Below are 18,927 nucleotides of genomic sequence, written 5' to 3'. Positions count from 1 at the left end.
AACATCGATGCAAAAATCCTCAATAAAATACTGGCAAACCGAATCCAGTAGCACATCAAAAAGCTTATCCACCCATAATCAAGTGGGCTTCATCCCTGGGATGCAAGGCTGGTTCAACATACGCAAATCAGTAAATGTAATCCAGCATATAAACAGAACCAAAGACAAAAACCACATGATTATCTCAATAGATGCAGAAAAGACCTTTGACAAAATTCAACAGCCCTTCTTGCTAAAAACTCTCAATAAATTCGGTATTGATGGAACATATCTCAAAATAATAAGAGCTATTTATGACACACCCACAGCCAATATCATACTGAATGGGCAAAACCTGGAAGCATTCCCTTTGAAAGCTGACACAAGACAGGGATGCCCTCTCTCACCACTCCTATTCAACATAGTGTTGGAAGTTCTGGCTAGGGCAATCAGGCAAGAGAAAGAAATCAAGGGTATTCAGTTAGGAAAAGAAGAAGTTAAATTGTCCCTGTTTGCAGATGACATGATTGTATACTTAGAAAACCCCATTGTCTCAGCCCAAAATTTCCTTAAGCTGATAAGAAACTTCAGCAAAGTCTCAGGATACAAAATCAATGTGCAAGAATCACAAGCATTTTTATATACCAGTAACAGACAGCCAAATCATGAATGAACTCCCATTCACAATAGCTTTTATCCAAAACGAATAAAATACTTAGGAATCCAACTTACTAGGGGTGTAAAGGACCTCTTCAAGGAGAACTACAAACCACTGCTTAGTGAAATAAAAGAGGACAGAAACAAATGGAAGAACATACCATGCTCATAGATAGGAAGAATCAATATTGTGAAAATGGCCATACTGCCCAAGGTAATTTATAGATTCAATGCCATCCCCATTAAGCTACCAATGACTTTCTTCACAGAATTGGAAAAAAACTGCTTAAAGTTCACATGGAACCAAAAAAGAGCCCGCATTGCCAAGACAATCCTAAGCCAAAAGGACAAAGCTGGAGGTATCACGCTACCTGACTTCAAACTATACTACAAGGCTACAGTAACCAAAACAGCATGGTACTGGTACCAAAACAGAGATATGGACCAATGGAACAGAACAGAGCCCTCAGAAATAATGCCACACATCTACAGCCATCTGATCTTTGACAAACCTGACAAAAACAAGAAATGGGGGAAGGATTCCCTATTTAATAAATGGTGCTGGGAAAATTGGCTAGCCATAAGTAGAAAGCTGAAACTGGATCCTTTCCTTACTGCTTATACGAAAATTAATTCAAGATGGATTAGAGACTTAAATCTTAGACCTAAAACCATTAAAATCCTAAAAAGAAAACCTAGGTAATACCATTCAGGACATAGGCATGGGCAAGGACTTCATGTCTAAAACACCACAAGCAATGGCAACAAAAGCCAAAATTGACAAATGGGATCTAATTAAAGAACTTCTGCACAGCAAAAGAAACTACCATCAGAGTGAACAGGCAACCTACAGAATGGGAGAAAATTTTTGCAATCTACTTATCTGACAAAGGGCTAATATCCAGAACCTATAAAGAACTCAATCAAATTTAGAAGAAAAAAACAACCCCATCAAAAAGTGGGCAAAGGATATGAACAGACACTTCTCAAAAGAAGACATTCATACAGCCAACAGACACATGAAAAAATGCTCATCATCACTCGCCATCAGAGAAATGCAAATCAAAACCACAATGAGATACCATCTCACACCAGTTAGAATGGCAATCATTAAAAAATCAGGAAACAACAGGTGCTGGAGAGGATGTGGAGAAATAGGAACACTTTTACACTGTTGGTGGCACTGTAAACTAGTTCAACCATTGCGGAAAACAGTGTGACAATTCCTCAAGGATCTAGAACTAGAAATACTATTTGACCCAGCCATCCCATTACTGGGGATATACCCAAGGATTGTAAGTCATGCTGCTATAAAGACACATGCACACATAGGTTTATTGTGGCACTGTTCACAATAGCAAAGCCTTGGAATCAACCCAGATGTCCATCAGTGACAGACTGGATTAAGAAAATGTGGCACATGGAATACTATGCAGCCATAAAAAAGGATGAGTTTGTGTCCTTTGTAGGGACATGGATGCAGCTGGAAACCATCATTCTCAGCAAACTATCGCAAGAACAGAAAACCAAATACTGCTTGTTCTCACTCATAGGTGGGAATTGAACAATGAGATCACTTGGACACGGGGAGGGGAACATCACACACTGGGTCCTATTTTTGGGAGGGGGAGGAGGGATAGCATTAGGAGATATGCCTCATGTAAATGATGAGTTAATGGCTGCAGCACACCAACATGGCACATGTATACATACGTAACAAACCTGCACGTTGTGCATATGTACCCTAGAACTTAAAGTAGAATAAAAAATAAATAAATAAAAATAAAATGTTCATTGTCTGGAGTTTCTGTGGCTTTCCCACAGCCCCTGGATCTTGATCCAAGGTCATTCACCACAATCCCAATCCCACCTTGGAGAATTTCTCTGGCACTAGAGGAAAGAAACTCAGCTTCTGGTTTCCCCCTCAGTCCCCGAGCCTCTGCCCACATTTGGCTCTGTGTCCTTTTCCAGAGGATCTGCGTGCTGTTTAAAATGCTTTGTCCTAAAGCAGAACTCTCCTTTCTGTTCACTCTGTAGGAGGGGAGAGGAGTGCCTCCATTTTAACTAAGTTTTCTTCTGACTTGCACTACACCAGCCTTTCTACCCAATCTACGCCCAAGCATTTCTCAGCTAAAGTGATCCTTAGTAGTTTGAATTCTTGTCGCAATCTGTTCAGGCTGCTATAACGAAATGCCATAGGCTGGGTGGTTTATAAACAAAGGAAATTTATTTCTTAGAGTTCTGGAGGCCCAAGGTCAGGAAGGCAGTAGGTGCGGTGTCTGGTGAGTGTCGGCTTCGTGGTTCGTAGATGACTGTCTTCTTGCTGCACAGTCACTTGGCAGAAGGGGTGAGGGAGTCTCTCTGGGGCAACTAATCCCATTCATGAGGGCTCCCTCCCCCTCATGACTTCATTTCCGAAAGGGCCCACCTTCAAACACCATCGGATTGGGGATTCAGTTTCAACATATGACATTTGGGGGGACACAGACATTCAGTCCACAGCGGTTCTCAGTGCCTAACATTCTTTGAATGCCAAGAAAGAGAGCACAGAGTAGATGTGAGAGAGTCCCTGTGGACCTAAGTGTCCACTGCTGGTGTCATGGAAAGACCATGGGCTCTGAAGATGGACAGTCTTGCTCGAGTCCTGAGTCTACTAATTACTGGCTTTGTGTCTTACAGCAAGTGATTTAACCTCCAGTCTCAGTTTCCTCAACTCTAAAATGGAGATTATACTACCTATTTTTTATACCAAGCTTGCACGTAGTGGATAATCAGCAAATATTAAAAATCCTCTGCTCTCTCTCATTCCACAATTCCTTGAGAAGTTGAAACACAGTGGGAGAAGAAATGAGCTCCCACCCAAGCTTTTGCTCAACTGTGAAGAGTCTAGGTCTGTGGTATAGTCAGAGGAGTGTGAAAGGAGGGATTTTCTTGAGACATTCTCCATGTAGTCTCTATCTTTCAGACTGATCATGTGAAGGAAGCCAAGGGTTTTCACATACACCATCACCACTTCATACATCCCCTACCATTCTCCTTGTCTTGAAAGGTTGATGTGTGTTGCCCAGTGGATGTTGAGCCAATCAGAGCTAGAAGGAGAAACCTTGGGCAGCCACCTCTTTTTTCCCCTCACTACTTATATGGGATGAGATCTGTGAGCCTCCCAGAACAAGCCACGAAGTGTAAACAATATTTTGTCCATCCAGAGAGAAGGGCTTCAAGATAGCTGACTAGAGACACCTGGCACTTCTGCACAAAGAAGGACCAAAACTGAACAATCACATATCAAATGGAGCTTCTAAGAGAACAATGGAATTCACTAGAGAAGTGATGGGGAACATCTGAGGCTTGGAAGGAGAGGGAAGCAAAGCAGCTGGCCCAGCTGCGATCAGCTCTGAGCCAGGAGAAACCCCCCAATGCGGAGAGAAGAAAAGCAAGAGATCTTCAGCAGTCTAGATTGCCACTGCTGACTCCTACAATCCTAGCCACAGGAGAGCCCCTCAGCCCTTGTGGGCCCTGAGACTAGTCTAAGGAGCATCCTCAAGTCCTCCAATGCCATTAGTTCAGAGAAGAACTTCACTCTGGGTCCCCCACACACCCCTAGACCAAGGCAGCTGCAGCATGGCACTATTTTGAGAGTCCAGCCTCCACCAGACTACATACTTCCCTGGGACTCAACAGCCCCTGTATCTCCACATCCCTCTGACATCCATCCAGAAGGCAGCGTCACAACACTGGCTGGACCCAGCAGTATAGCTAGATCCCAGGACTCTAACTCATACAGCATTCTATGCCGCAGGGAATCAGTGATAGTGTGCAGTGGGAAGGCAGTCACCAGAACAAAGGGAACTGGAATTCATGCTCCCCAAAGTCTGAGAGCTGCCTGGGTTGGGCCACTGCCATTGACAGCAACCCCATCCTCCAACCTCCAGCAGTAGAGCCACTGTGCACCTGCACTATACCTTCAAGGGACCTGGGGACTGGTTTGCCAGGCACCATCCTGGAAACTGAAAACAGGTCTGCTGCACCTATCACCACCACTGGCACCGAAGTATGCCATAAAGGGGACCTGAGGATCAACCCACGCTGCCCACCACAGTTGGCAAGTGCATGCACCATCAGGTAGGCCACCTGCCCACCATCTCTGCCCACACTAATGCATGTTGTCAAGGTGACCGTGGGATCAGCCCATCCCACCTGCCACTTCTAGTGCCTGCATGCACCATTGTGGGTTCTCATGACAGGCCTGCCCCCTACTCTGCCACCACTGCTGGTACCCAAACATACCATCCGAGGGCCTGGGGATCAACCTGTTCAACCCACCAGAGCCTGTGCCTGTGTGTACCCTTGAGAGAGCTGAGGATAGCTCTATACTGCCCAGTGTCATCCCTGCCAGTTGCCATGTACATTGTCTGGGGACTGGTGATCAATCCGCTCCACCTGCTGCCATTAGCATCTGCACATGCCTCTGCTGGTCTGAGAAAAGACCTGCCCAGTCTGCCAGAGTCTGCACATGTTGTCCAGGCATCTGGGGATTGACCAGCCCTGCCTGCTGGAGCCTGCATCTATGTGCACTATTGTGGGGCCTAAGGGCAGGTCTTCCCTGACTGACACAGCCCCTATCAGTGACCACATGCAATGTCCAGGGTCCTGGGGATCAATTTGCCCCACCCACTGAGCAGGTCATGCACACTGCTGGGGGGCGGGAGTAGGGGAGGAAGATCAGCAGGCTTGATCCACAACTGCCACCACTGGGGCCCAAAGACTGCCCCACCTGGCATCCCCGTCCCCAGCAAAGACTTGCCACAGCCTCCACAAACAACCACAGCCTAGTCCACTGAGGAACTCACAGATAACACTGACACTGATTATAGCTGAAGAAATTATATGGAAAGTAAACTACTGCACCCACCCAAAATGGCAAAGCATCCTACCCAACCAATACTATAGATACATCTATCAGGAAAAGTCTTTTCCTTTGAAAGCCAGTCCATCAAATTGAAAGAAGAGACAGACCAGACGCACAAGTATGAGTGTAAGGATACAAGAAACATGAAAAAGCAAGGAAACAGAATGCCGCTGTAGGAACACAGTAATTCTCTAGGAACAGGTTTGAATGAAAAAGAAATACATGAAATGCCCAAAAAAGAATTTTAAATAATATTATTAAACAAGTTCAGTGAGACACAAGAGAACACAGAACAAAAACTGCAGAATACGTTCTTCTCATCAGCACATGGAATTCTCTAGGATAGGCCATATGTTTGGCCACAAAATAAATCTTAACAAATTTTAAAATTAAGATAATATCAAGTACCTTTTCAGACTACAGTGGAATAAAACTAGAAATAAATAATACAGATAAATTAGAAAAACAATTTATCATCTGATTAAGAAATTCAGCAGAGATAGATATCGTAAAAAAGAACCAAACAGAAATCCTGGGACTGAAGGGTTCAATGAATGAAGTTAAAAATATAATCAAGAGTTTCAACAATAGACTAGACCAAGCAGAAGAAAGAATTTCTGAATTTGAAGACAGGTCTTTTGAAATAACCCAAAAAATGAAGAAGAAAAGAACAACAAAGAACAAAAGAGAAAGAGAACCTATGAGACACCATAAATGAAATTTGAATATTGGGTATTCCAGAAGAAAAAGAGATGGGCAAAGGCATAGAGAACCTATTTAATGAAATAATAGCTGAAAACTTCCTACATCTTGGAAGAGATCTAAGCATCCAGATACAGGAAACTTAAAGATAACCAAATAGATTGAACCCGAAAAAGTCTTCCCCAAGGTATATTATCGCTTGATGAACATTACAGCTTATAACTGTCAAAAGCCAGACCAAAAAAAATTCTAAAAACAGCAAGAGAAAAGTCAAATCACATGTAAGGGAACTCCCATCAGAGTGATAGATTCCTCAGCAGAAACCTTACAGGCAAGGAGAGAATGTGATAATACATTAAAAGTGCTAAAGGCATAGCATTAGGAGATATACCTAATGTAAATGACGAGTTAATGGGTGCAGCACACCAACAAGGCACATGTATACATATGTAACAAACATGCACGTTGTGCACATGTACCCTAGAACTTAAAGTATAATAAAAAAAAAAAAACCAGACACAGAAGAGTACATACTATGTGAGTCCATTCATCTGAAGTTGAAAAAGGGCAATATTAATCTGTAATGGTAGAACTCAGAATTGTGGTTGCCTTTGGCAGAGGAGATTAACTACAAGGAGACTTGGGAGGGCCTTTCGAAGAACTGGAAATGTCCTATACTGTGAGCTGGTATTTTTTGCATGAGTATATAAATATGTAAGCATTCATCGATCTGTACTTTCAAGATTTGTATATTTTACAGTATTCTGATATACTGCAATAAAAATATTGTAAGAGTTGTAACCAAAAAAAAAAAAAAAAAGTGCTAAAGGAAAAAGAAAAGTGTCACCCAAGAACACTATACTTGGGAAAGTTGTCCTTCAAAAATGAAAGAGTAATAAAGTCTTTCCCAGTCAAGCAAAAACTGAGGGAATTCATCACCACTATACCAACCCTACAAGAAATGCTTAACATGTTCTACATCTGAAAGCAAAGGAATGATACTTCCATCATGAAAACATGAAACTCAATGGTGGAGCAGATACAAATGAGAAAAAGAAAGGAATCAAATGTTACCACTAGAGAAAACCACCAAAGCACAATGAAAACCAGTAAGAGAGGAAGAAATGAATAAAGGATGCACAAAACAACTAGAAAACAATTAACAAAATGGCAAGAGTAAGTCCTCACCTATCAGTAATAACCTTGAATGGGAACTGATTACATTTCCCACTTAAAAGATATAGACTAGCTGGGCCGGGGGCAGTGGCTCATGTGGTAATCCCAGCACTTTGAGAGGCTGAGGTGGGTGGATCACAATGTCAGGAGTTCAAGACCAGCCTGGCTAACATGGTGAAACCTTTGCTAAAAATACAAAAATTAGCTGGGCATGGTGGCGCATGCCTGTAATCCCAGCTACTTGGGAGGCTAAGGCAGGAGAATTACTTGAACCAGGACCCAGGAGGCGGAGGTGGCAGTGAGCCAAGATCATGCCACTGCACTCCAGCCTGGGCTACGGAGTGAGACTCCCTCTGTCTCAAAAAAAAAAAAAAAAAAAAAAAATACAGACTAGCTGAATCCATTTTTTTTTTTTTTAAATTTCCATAGGTTATTGGTGAACAGATGATGTTTGGTTACATTACTAAGTTCTTTACTGGTGATTTGTGAGATTTTGATGCACCCATAACCCAAGCAGAATACACTGCACCCTATTTGTAGTCTTTTATCCCTCACCCACTTCCCACCCTTTCCCCCTAAGTCCCCAAAGTCCATTGTGTCATTCTTATGCCTTTGCATCCTCATAGCTTAGCTCCCACTTATGAGTGAGAACATATGATGTTTGGTTTTCCATTCCTGAGTTACTTCACTTAGAATAATAGTCTCTAGTCTCATCCAGGTCACTGCAAATGCCATTAATTCATGGCTTTTTATGGCTGAGTAGTATTCCATCATAAAACACACATATATTATATATATATATATATAGAGAGAGAGAGAGAGAGAACACAGTTTCTTTATCCACTCGTTGATTGATGGGAATTGGGTTGGTGCCACTGAATGCATTTTTAAAAATAACCCAACTATATGCTGCCAACAAGAAACTCACTTCACTTGTAAAGACACATACAGACCGAAAGTGAAGGATGGAAAGAGATATTCCATACATTCCACACAAATGGAAAACAAAAGTGATCCGGAATAGCTACAGTTATACCTGATAAAACAGACTTTAAGTCAAAAACTATAAAAAGATAAAAAGGTCATTATACATGATAAATGGATCAATTCAGCAAGGGGATATATTAGATTGGTGCCAAAGTAATTGTAGTTTTTGACATTAAAAGCAAGAACTGCAATAACTTTCACACCAACCTATAACAATGCTCAGTATACATGTACCCCACACTGAAGCACCCAGATATATAAGGTAAATATTACATCTATAGGGAGAGATAGACTCCAATACAGTAATAGTTGGGGACTTCAACAGTCTACTCTCAGCATTTAACAGATACCTAGACAGAAGAATCAATGAAGAAACATTGGATTTTTACTGGATTTTAGTAAGAACAGAAAATAAATAAACTGGACTTTAGATCAAATTTGACTTAACACTTACAAAACATTTTATTTTATCCAAAAGCTGCAGAATACACATTCTTCTCATCAGCACATGGAACATTCTCCAGGATAGACCATATGTTAGACCACAGAATAAATCTCAGCACATTTTAAAATTAAGATCATATCAAGCATCTTTTTAAACTACAATGGAATAAAACTAGAAATAAATAACAAGAGGAGCTTTGGAAACTGTACAAATACATGGAAATTAAACAGTATGCTCCTGAATGACCACTGGGTTGATGAAGAAATTGAGAGGAAATTTTTAAAAATATATTTAAGCAAATGAAAATGGGAATGCAACATACCCAAACCTATGGGATACAGAAAAGCAGTGCTAAAAGGAAAGTCTATAGCGCTAAATGCCTACATCACAAAAGCAGAAATATTTTAAATAAACAGCCTAGTGATACACCTCAAGGAACTAGAAAAGCAATGACAAACCAAACCCAAAATTAGTAGAAGGAAAAGTATAGTAAATATCAGAACAAAACAAAATAGAGACTAAAAAACAATACAAAGGATCAATGAGACAAAAAATGCATTTTTTAAAAAAAGATACACAAAATTGATAAACCTCCTAGCTAGACTAACCATGAAAAAAGAAGATTCAAATAAAATTAGAAATGAAAAAGAAGACATTATAACTAATACCACAGAAACACAAGGGATCATCAGAGATTACTATGAACAACTATATGCCAACAAAATGGAAAACCTAGAGGAAATGGCTCAATTCCTGGACACATACAACCTTCCAAGATTGAACCTGGAAGAAATAGAAAACCTGAAGAGACCAATAACTGGTAATGAGAGTGAATCAGTAATAAGTCTCCCAACAAAGAAAAGCCCAGTAGTGCATGACTTTATTGCTGAACCCTACCAAACTTACAGAGAAAAACGAACACCAATTCTTCACAAACTGTTTCAAAAACAATTGAAGAGGAGGGAATTTTGCCTGACTCATTCTACAAGGCCAGTATAACCCTGACATCAAAACCAGAGAAGGATGCAACAAAAAAGAAAGCTACAGGCCAATATCCCTGATGAACACAGGCATAAAAATCATCAACAAAATGCTAGCAAGCTGAATTCAACAATACAACAAAAAGATAATATGCTATGATCAAGTGTGATTTACCCAAAGATTCAAGGATGGTTCAACACATGCAAATCAATAAATGTGATAGATCACATCAATAGAATGAAGGAAAAAACTATGTGATTATCTCAATAGATGCAGAAAATTGTCTGATAAATTCAGTATCCCTTCATGTTAAACTCAACAAATTAGACATACAAGGAACATACCTCAACATAATAAAGACTATATGTGACAAATTCACAGCTGACATCATACGAAATGGAGAAAAGCTGAAAGACCTTCTTCTAAAAACTGGAACCAGAACAGGATGCCCACTTTCACCACTCTTATTGAACATAGAACTGGAAGTTCTAGCCAGAGCAATCAGGCAAGAGAAATAAATAAAAGGCATCTAAATTGGAAAAGAAAATTGGAAAAGGCAACTAAATTTGTCGCTTTCTGTAGATGGCATGATCTTATATATAGAACAACCTAAAGACTCTACCAAGGAAAACCCTTACAACTGATAACTTCAGCAAATTTTCAAAATATAATATTAGTAGTGTTTTGATGCACCAATGATGAAAAAGCTGAAAAATAAATCAAGAAGACAATCCCATTTACAATAATTAAAAGATAAAACACCTAGGATCTAACCAAAAAGGTGAAAGGTCTCTACAAGGGAAACTATAAAACACTAATGAAAGAAATAAACAAATGGAAAGACACTCCATGTGCATGAATCAGAAGAATTAATATCATTAAAATGACCATACTACCCAAAGTAAACTATTGATTCAAAGCAATGTCTATCAAAATACTATTGTCATTTGTCACAAAAATTGAAAAAAAAAATACCAAAGTTCATATGAAATCACAAAAGGATCAGAATAGCCAAAGCAACCCTGAGCAAAAAAGAAAAAGCTGGAAGCATCACACTACTTGACTTCAAAACATTACAGGGCTATGGTAACCCAATTGGTATAAACAGACGCACAGACCAATGGAACAGAATAGAAAACCCAGAAATAAATCCATATGTTTACCACCAACTGATTTTCACCAACGGTGCCAAGAATATACATCAGGGAAAGGATACCCTCTTAAATAAATGGTACTGAGAAAACTGAATATTCATCTGCAGAGTAATGAAACTAGACCCCTAATGTCTCACCATATACAAAAATTAAAATGATTAAAGACATAAATATAAGACCTGAAATTATGAAACTACTGGAAGAAACCACAGGGGAAATGTTTCAGGACATTGGTCAAGGCAAAAATTTTGTGGCTAAGATCTCAAAAACAAAAGTAGACAAATGGGACTATATTAAGCTAAAAAGGTACTGCAAAACAAAAGAAACAGTCCACAGAGTGAAGAGACAATCTGTAGAGCGGAGGAAAATATGTGCAAACTATTCATCCATCAAGGGACTAATATTCAGGGACTAATATTCAGAATATACAAGGAACTCAACACCAAAAAAAAAAAAAATCCCTTTTAAAAAGTACGCAAAGACATGAAGAGACATTTCTCAAAAGAGGACATACAAATGGCCGAGTATATGAAAAAATGTTTAACATCACTAGCCATCAGGGAAATGCAAATCAAAACCACAATGAGATATCATCTGACCCCAGTTAGAAGTTAGAATGACTAGAGACCGAAAAAAAAATGCTGGCAAGAATATGGAGAAAAGAGAACTCTTACACACTGTTGGTGGGTATACAAATCACTACAGTCATTATGAAAAACAGTATAGAGGTTTCTCAAAAAACTGAAAGTAGAACTACCATATGATCCAGCCATCCCCACTACTGGGCATTTACCCAAAAGACAGGAAATTGGTATATCACAGGGACACTTGACCTCCATGTTTACTGAAGCACTATTCACAATAGCCAACATATGGAATCACCTAAGTGTCTATCAATGAATGAATGAAAAAAGAAAATGAGACATAACTTATACAATGGAATACTGTTTCACCATTTAAAAAAATGAAATTCCATCATTTGCAGCAACATTTAAAAAAATGAAGGTCCGTCATTTGCAGCAACATGGATTGGAACTCAAGGTCATTATATTAAGTGAAATAAGCCAGGAAAGCCAGTATCACATGTTCTCAGCAATATATGGGAGCCAAAAAAGGTGATCTCATGCAAGTAGAAGGAAGATTGATAACTACCAGAGGCTGGAAGTTGCAGGGGGTGGGGAGACAGGGTGTCATGAAGAGAGGTTGGTTAATGGGTACAAAGTTACAGCTCGAAAGAAGGAATAATTTATATTGTTCAACAGCACAGTAGGTTAATAATATATTTTATAATAGCTAGAAGAGAAAATTTATTATTTTTTATTATACTTTAAGTTCGGGGTACATGTGCAGAACATGCAGGTTTGTTACATAGGTATACAAGTGCCATGGTGGTTTGCTGCACCCATCAACCCATCATCTACATTAGGTATTTCTCCTAATGCCATCCCTCCCCTAGCCCCCCACCCCATAACAGGCCCCGGTGTGTGATGTTCCCCTCCATGTGTCCATGTGTTCTCATTGTTCAACTCTCACTTATGAGTGAGAACATGCAGTGTTTGGTTTTCTGTTCTTGTGTTAGTTTGCTGAGAATGATGGTTTCCAGCTTCATCCAAGTGCCTGCAAAGGACATGAAGTCATCCTTTTTTATGGTTGCATAGTATTCCATGGTGTATATTTGCCACTTTTTCTTTATCCAGTCTATCATTGATGGACATTTGGGTTGATTCCAAGACTTTGCCATTGTGAACGGTGCTGCAATAAACATAGGTGTGCGTGAGTCTTTACAGTAGAATGATTTATAATCCTTTGGGTATATACCCAGTAATGGGATTGCTGGGTCAAATGGTATTTCTACTTCTAGATCCTTGAGGAATCACCACTGTCTTCCACAATGGTTGAACTAATTTACACTTCCACCAACAATGTAAAAGCATTCCTGTTTCTCCACATCCTCTCCAGCATCTGTTGTTTCCTGACACTTTAATGATCACCATTCTAACTGGCATGAGATGGTTTCTCAATGTGGTTTTGATTTGCATTTCTCTAATGACCAGTGATGATGAGCTTTTTTTCATATGTTTGTTGGCTGCATAAATGTCTTCTTTTGAGAAGTGTCTGTTCATATCCTTTGCCCACTTTTCGATGGGGCTGTTTTTTTCTTGTTTAAGTTCTTTGTAGATTCTGGATATTAGCCCTTTGTCAGATGGATAGATTGTAAAAATTTTCTCCCATTCTGTAGGTTGCCTGTTCACTTTGTTGATAGTTTCTTTTGCTGTGCAGAAGCTCTTTAGTTTAATTAGATCCCATTTGTCAATTTTGAGTTTTGTTGCCATTGCTTTTGGAATTTGAGTCATGAAGTCTTTGCCCATGTGTATGTCCTGAATGGTATTACCTAGGCTTTCTTCTAGGGTTTTTATGGTTTTAGGTCTTACGTTTAAGTCTTTAATCCATCTTGAGTTAACTTTTGTATAAGGTGTAAGGAAAGGACCCAGTTTCAGCTTTCTGCATTGAATGTATAAATTACTTTGGGCAGTATGGCCATTTTCACAATATTTATTCTTTCCATCCATGAGTGTGGAATGTTTTTCCATTTGTTTGTGTCCTCTCTTATTTCCTTGAGCGATTGATGGTTTGTAGTTCTCCTTGAAGAGGTCCTTCACTTCCCTTGTAAGTTGTATTCCTAGGTATTTTATTCTCTTTGTAGCAATTGTGAATGGGAGTTCACTCATGATATGGCTCTCTGTTTGCCTGTTATTGGTGTGTAGGAATGCTTATAATTTTCGCATGTCGATTTTGTGTCCTGAGACTTTGCTGAAGTTGCTTATCAGCTTAAGGAGATTTAGGGCTGAGACAATGGGGTTTTCTAAATATACAGTTATGTCATCTGCAAACAGAGACAATTTGACTTCCTCTTTTCCTAATTGAATACCCTTTATTTGTTTCTCTTGTCTGATTGCCCTGGCCAGAACTTCCAAAACTATGTTGAATAGGAGTGGTGAGAGAGGGCATCCTTGTCTTGTGCCGGTTTTCAAGGGGAATGCTTCCAGCTTTTGCCCATGCAGTATGATATTGGCTGTGGGTTTGTCATAAATAGCTCTTATCATTTTGAGATGTGTTCCATCAATACCTAGTTTATTGAGAGTTTTTAGCCTGAAGAGCTATTGAATTTTGTCAAAGACCTTTTCTGTATCTATTGAGATAATCATGTGGTTTTTGTCATTGGTTCTCTTTATGTGATGGATTACGTTTATTGATTTGTGTATGTTGAACCAACCTTGCATCCTAGGGAGGAAGCCGACTTGATCATGGTGGATAAGCATTTTGATGTGCTGCTGGATTCAGTTTGCCAGTATTTTATTGAGGATTTTCACATTGATGTTCGTCAGGGATATTGGCCTGAAATTTTCTTTTTTTGTTGTGTCTCTGTCAGCCTTTGGTATCAGGATAATGCTGGCTTCATAAAATGAGTTAGGGAGGATTCCCTCTTTCTCTATTGATTGGAATAGTTTCAGAGGGAATGTTACCAGCTCTTCTTTGTACCTCTGGTAGAATTCGGCTGTGAATCTGTCTGGTCCTGGACTTTTTTTGGTTGATGGGCTGCCTCAATTTTAGAACTTGTTATAGGTCTATTCAGGGATTGGTCTTGTATAGGTCTATTCTTTCTGGTTTAGTCTTGGGAGGGTGTATGTGTCCAGAAATTTATCCATTTAGAAGAGAAAATTTTAAATGTTCCTAGCATAAGAGAAAGATAAATGACTGAGGTGAGAGATATCCTAAATACCCTGGTTTGATCATTACACCTTGCATGCTTGTCTCAAAATATGACATATGCCCCATACATGCATACAATTGTTATGTGTCTATTAACAAAATTTTAAAAGTAAGGACTGGATGTGGGTGATGAATAAATGAGGATTTGGTATACTATTTTCTCTACTTTTTATGTTCAAAATATTTTATAATAAAAAGTTAAAATGAATAATAACCAAAAAAGATCTCAAAACCCACTATATTTTGCACATTCATATTATAGGCACACTTTATTTTCTTGTACTTCACTTTATTGCTCTTTTTCGGTATTGAGTTTTTTACAGATTGAAGGTTTGTTACAACCCTGTATCAAGGAAGTCTATCAGTGCCATTTTTTTTCCAATAGCATGTGCTCACTTTTTATCTCTATGTCACATTTGGTAATTCACACAATATTTCAAACTTTTTCATTAATAAATAACTGTTGGCCAGGCACGGTGGCTCACGCCTATAATTCCAGCACTTTGGGAGGCTGAGGCAGGTGGATCACGAGGTCAGGAGATCGAGACCATCCTGGCTAACATAGTGAAACCCCGTCTCTACTAAAAATACAAAAAAAGTTAGCTGGGCATGGTGGTGGGCGCCTGTAGTCCCAGCTACTCGGGAGGCTGAGGCAGACTGGCGTGAACCCAGGAGGCAGAGCTTGTAGTGAGCCGAGATCATGCCACTGCACTCCAGCCTGGGCGACAGAGCGAGACTACATCTCAAAAATAAATAAAATAAAATAAAAAACTGTTACAGTGATCTATGATCAGTGATCTTTGATGTTACTGTTGTACTATAGGGTGCCAATAACCATGCCTATACAAGATGGTGTACTTAATCAATAAATGTGTGTTCTGACTGCCTTACCCTGCATTCTCTCATCTCTTTCCCACTCTATTCCCTGACACACCACAAACAATAATAATGAAATTAGGCCAGTTAGTAACCCTACAATGGCCTATAAGTGTTCAAGTTAAAGGAAGAGTTATATATCACTCATTTTAACTCAAAAGCTAAGTTTAGTGAGGAAGGTATGTCAAGAGCTGAAACAGGCTGAAAGCTAGGCCTCTTGCACCAGGTAGCCAACTTGTGAATGCAAAGGAAAAGTTCCTGAAGGAAATTAGAAGTTCTATTCCAGTGGACACACAATGCTGATATAGTCTTCAATTCTATGAAGGCTGAAAGAGGTGAGGAAACTGCAGAAAAAATGTTTGAAGCTAGCAGAGGTTGGTTTATGTGATTTAAGAAAAGAAGTCATCTCCGTAGCTTGGAAGCACAGGGTGCGGCAGAAAGTGCTGATGTAGAAGCTGCAGCAAGTAATCCAGAAGATCTAGCTAAGACCACTGAGGAGGGTGGCTACACTCGACAACAAAGTTTGCATGTAGACAAAATAGACTTCTACTGGAAGAAGATGCTATCTAGGACTTTATAGCTTGAGAGGAAAAGTCAGTGGTTGGCTTTAAAGCTTCAAAGGACAGACTAACCGTCTAGTTAGGGGCTAATATAGTTGGTGAGCTAAGTTGAAGCCAGTGCTCATTTATCATTCTAAAAATCCTAGGGCTCTTCAGAATTATGCTAAATCTACTCTGCCTTTGTCCTTTAAATGGAACAACAAAGCTTGGATGACAACACATCTTTTTACAGCATGGTTGACTGAGTATTTTAAGCACACTGCTTCTCAGCAAAAAAGATTCCTTTCAAAATATTATTGCTTATTGACAAAAGACTGAATCACCCAAGAGCTCTGATGGAGACATAGAAGAAGATTATTGTTTTCATTCCTGCTAACACACATTCATTCTGCAGCCCATGAATCAAGGAGTCATTTTGACTTTCAAGTCTTATTGTTTATGACATATATTTTGTAAGGCTATAGCTGTCATAGATAGTGATTCCTCTCATGGATCTGGGCAAAGTAAATTAAAAACCTTCTGGAAAGGATTTACCATTCTAGATGCCATTAAGAACATTTGTGATTCATGGGAGGCAGTCAAAACACCAACATTAACAGGAGCTTGGAAGAAGTTGATTCCAACCTTTATGGATGACTTGAACCCCTTCATGGAGGGGTTCAAGACATCAGTGGAGGAAATAACTGTGGATGTGGTGGAAATAGCAAGAGAAATATAATTTGAAGTGGAGCTTGAAGTTGTGACTGAATTGCTACAATCTCATGGTAAAACTTTAATGGATGAGGAATTGCTTCCTATGGATGAGTGAAGAAAGCGGTTTCTTGAGATGGAATCTACTCCTACTAAAGATGCTGTGAATATTGTTGAAATTACAACACAGAATTTAGAATATATCATAAACTTAGTTGGTAAAGTAATGGCAGAGTTTGAGAGGTTTAACTCCAAATTTGAAAGAAGTCCTACTATTGGTAAAATTCTATCAAACAGTATCACATGCTACAGAGAAATCTTTCCTGAAAGAAAGTCAATCAATGCAGCAGACTTCATTGTTGTCTTATTTTAAGAAATTGCCACAGCCAGTCCAACCTTTAGCAACTACCACCCTGATCAGTTAGCAGCAGTCAACACTGGGACAACACCCTCTACCAGCAAAAAGATTATGACCCACTGAAAGCCCAGATAACCATTAGCATTTTTAGCAATTAAGTTTTTTTGTTTGTTTGTTTGTTTGTTTTTAGACGGAGTCTCGATCTGTCGCCCAGGCTGGAGTGCAGTGGCGCGATCTCGGCTCACTGCAACCTCTGCCTCCTGGGTTCAAGCGATTCTCCCTCCTCAGTCTCCTGAATAGCTGGGACTACAGGTGCCTGCTACCACGCTCTGCTATTTTTGTATTTTTAGTAGAGATGGAGTTTCACCATATTGGCCAAGCTGATCTCAAACTCCTGACCTTGTGATCCACCCGCCTCAGCCTCCCAAAGTGCTGGGATTACAGTCGTGAGCCACCATGCCCAGCCACAATAAAGCATTTTTTAATGAAGCTATGTACATTGTGGTTTTCAGACATAATGCTGTTGTGCACTTCATAGACTACAGTATAATGTAAACAACTTCTATATGTAGTGGGTGACCAAAAATTTATATGACTCACTTTATTGCAATATTCACTTAATTGTGGTGGTTTGGAACTGAACCTGCAACATTTCCCAGGTATGCCTGTACTTCAGGCGTTTCTTTTGCCCCCACCCCATAACTTTTTTATTGTAATGCTCCTGTCTCAGATGGGCTGTGCTGAAGTGTCCAGAAAGGATCCCATTCCACTCCCGTGCCTGTGTGGAAGGGGCCCAGTGCCCTCCTGCAAATGGTGTGGTGGGTGTAAGGATGATTATCAAGACACCTCCCACCCCCAAGAAGAAGGTGAAGGGAATTAAATTTGGGTCCTGTTGAATCTCCTCACTAGGAGATCTCCCTCTGATGCCAGCCCTGAAGATCCGGTCTTCACTTTTACAAAAAAAAGACGTATGTTCTTGTAAGGGTCTCAAGAGTATAATGAAGGAGGAGCAACGTGACTTGGTCTGTTTTCAACAGTGACAGGAATGCTGGAGAGCGCTGTCTTTTTCTTTCTCCCTGGACTCCAGAAATCACAAACGGTGCTGATATCATTTGCCACAGACCTAGAATTCAGTGCACATGGAACAGAAGATTGATAACAAGCGTGTACCTGTGAAAATTGCCTGGGTGCAACCCTTACGACAATCTTTCATGTTTTTGTAGAAGAAAGGAATTTTGCATCTTACTTTAAAGGTTACATGGAGAAAAGCTTTTAGATGTATATTCTTTACCAGCGCTGTCCACTAGAGGTATAATGTGAACCAGTGCATTGTTTTAATTTTCATTACGAACATTACTAAATCAAAAAATTTTTATTTTAGTGATATTCAGTCTAATATATCAAAGTATTATCATTTCAACATGTAATTATAAAAATATATGAATGAGAAATGTTACTTTGTCTCCATATTGTCTTCAAAATCCAGTTTGTATAACACATACTCAATGCACACTTCCACTTGGAGCGGCCACATTTCAAGGGCTAAAGAGCTGGTAGTACTGGTGAGTGATTTACTGGACAGTGCAGAACCAGAGTGCATAGGGAAATACTCAGCTCCTGGGTTCTGGGTGGTTACACAACAAGATCCAGTGCTGGGTGGTCCTCCCTGAAATGGCATCCAG

This window comes from Macaca nemestrina, chromosome 4, assembly GCF_043159975.1.
Source record: "Macaca nemestrina isolate mMacNem1 chromosome 4, mMacNem.hap1, whole genome shotgun sequence".
Classification (NCBI taxonomy): Eukaryota; Metazoa; Chordata; class Mammalia; order Primates; family Cercopithecidae; genus Macaca; species Macaca nemestrina.
Note: the sequence above shows the minus strand (reverse complement) of the source record.